Raw genomic sequence first — 3,134 nt, forward strand, 5'->3', positions numbered from 1 at the left:
ATATACATACATATATTATATATATATATATATGTATGTATGTATGTATATATATATATATATATATATATATATATACATACTTATGTGTCTGAATGTGTTTGTGTAGGCGTGTATATGTATGCCTATATGTATGTATGTATGTAATGTGTGTATGTATGTATGCATGTATGTACGAATGTATGTATGTATGTATGAACGTATGTATGTAATGTATGTAATGTATGTATGTATGTATGTATGCATATGCGTTTGCAGTGTTTAGGAACGTAAAGGAAATATAGACTTCTGCTTTATGACAAAATATAAGACTCGTTGTTTGCATTTTGACGTTGATAAATAATTTAACAAGCATTGGTTTGTTATCGGCAAACTATCATAAGTCTTGTTATTTTTTTATTTATATTTATATTCCGTTTTTATTCCTAACACTATTGCAATATATATATATACATACGTGCATACATAGATACATATATTCATATATATATATATATATAATATATATATATATATATATATATGTATATATGTGTATATGTATATATGTATACATGCATACATACATAAACACACAAACAAACAATATATTTATTTTTAATAAAGGAAATTGAATAAAAACATCTTTTGAATTTTAAAAGTGGATACTCTTTTTCTTTTATATTTTCTTGGTGAGCAGCATTTGTATTTGAATAATATTTAATTGTTGAAATACTTAAAATATTCGAATTTAAATCTCATTCCATGTTCGTCCTCTTTGCGTTGTTATTCGAGTGACTCGTCACTTAGATAGATCCCTTCCTTTCAGTGATGGGAAACAAACGAGTCTGGAGCTGCAGAATGAAGGCAGAACGAAACCCTATAGATTTGATGGTTAAGTGCCATTGTTGTATCATCAATAGACAAATAAAGAAGACACGATACGTCTGTGGGTTAGGGGGCTGATGTGATTTGGTAAGTGACCAATCAAACGATTACGTTTTCTCTGAATGCAACTTAACGATGTTTGCGTGTGAAGCGGTAGTCCTACAGTTCTGTCCCACATAGTGAAGCAGTTAGTTATTAGGGGTTTCACCTAAGTTTGTAAAGTATTTTTCTGACCCTGAAAAAATGGCCCTGCCTGTGATGCGTTTTCTTTTTTTTTTTTTATAAGAAATCGTTCATACCAGTGAGGTCCAGCATTTGGAGGGACTGTGACGTCGCTCATGTTAGACTGGTACTTATTTACATAAAATAGCTATCCTATTACCACCTTTATTGACTTCATCGCTGGATCTGGTAAACTGAGACTGTTAATAACGATACAGAAATGTACCTATTTGTCATTGAGTGAATGAAAATAATGTTAGAAGAAGGAAAACAAAAAGCGTAATGTCTCTATTACATTGTCATATTGATTGGTTTTGCTGTCTCTTAGCGCATAAATGTATATTATATTCCTATGTCCGACAATTGACCCCTGATAATAATCGATTTATTTTTGCTGTAGCTGCCATATTGCTTTATTTAAATATTCACCATGTTTTCATCCACTTCTTTCCGTCATTTTATTTTATCTCTGAAAAACTAACAAAGATATCCATTATTCTTTTCTCTGCGTTTTATTATATTTCCACTTAGTTAAAATAATGTGATGGATGACGGAATCGATCAATAGAGCAGAGGTATATAAATAGTTCATATAACATCCTTTAACATTATCACTTCAAATCTACCTTAGGTCACCTTTGTTTTTCATCCTTCTGGGACCGGTAAAAATAAACAGATAACAGGCAATTTCAGGAGGAACAGAGTAATGTAATTGTCTTTATACAGTCTCGAATCATTTCTGGACTTGTTTTCGTACGATATACGTTAACATGCGAGAGAGCAGACGATCGAGTGGAAAATGTAACGAAGATCCAGAGAATGATCGGAGTGTCTGGTCCTCAGTACTATACTGTGTCTAAAGCCAGGATATTTAGTTCGTAAATGACCCTGTTGGCACGAAAATTATTCTTTAACTGATATAGGCTTCTTTTTGGCTCACACAGAATCCCTTGTTTCATGGTATCTTTCTAATTGGATTTTAAAGTATTCCATATCGTTCCATGATATCTTCAGTGTTGGTTAATTTCCTTTTCAGAAGCATCAGAGAGTAACCTTTTAATTTAAAGCAGCGCCAAGGCAACGTCTATAAACCTGGCAAGTGGTTTGTTAGCTTGCGCTGCTAAGTTTAGTTTCTAAGAACTCAGAGACAACCCTGGGGCAGTTACTTCACTGCTAACGTAAAAACCAGCGATTTTTTAGTGTCTTCAACGACCAACAGAGTTTATGGAACATTCATGATGCGATTGGACAGATTTCCAATTATATTTTACAACAGCTTTCTTTATAATACATCTTTACCCAAATAATAGTTTCAGAAATTACACAAAAACCATTAAATTCACTTTTTATTTGTTTCTTGTGTTCCTTTGCAGCCTGTTTAACAACACAATTCCACGTAAATTCAAGTAATTAGCCAGAAAAACATGACTCTGTAACAGAAGATTTCTGTTTTTCTTCTGCATATTTGACAGTGGAAGCGATTGTTTATTTATTTATTCATTTATTTATTTATTTATTTATCTCATTGACGTTCAAAATACATCAGAGATACTCAGAGAAAAATATTGAACGCAATAATTCGATGTTATACATTTTTACATACATTTTATTGTTATTATTTAATTGGTTATGGTTTTTTTTCTTTTAAGAATAGATTGATGGGTTGGCAGAAATGGTAAGAAATGATTTTTTTAAAAAATAGCAGAAATGCGAAGAACGCCGAACTCAATGTTACAAAGTTGTAGATTTTGAATTCAAGTTTTATGAAAATTGGCATTCTGTATTTTGTACGTGTAATCCGCTTAGATCGATGTAATTGACAACATAATTTCCCCTTCAGAAAACGGTTCTGTTCTTAGACAAATTGTAATGTATACAATTCATATATATGTATATACGTACATGTGTGCATATATGTGTGTGTGTATGTATGTATGTATATATGTATATATATGTATATATATATATGTTTATATATATGTATATATATGTATATATATATATATATATGTTTATATATATGTATACATATGTGTGTCTGTGTG

Source organism: Octopus bimaculoides, chromosome 24 (assembly GCF_001194135.2).
Source record: "Octopus bimaculoides isolate UCB-OBI-ISO-001 chromosome 24, ASM119413v2, whole genome shotgun sequence".
Lineage (NCBI taxonomy): Eukaryota > Metazoa > Mollusca > Cephalopoda > Octopoda > Octopodidae > Octopus > Octopus bimaculoides.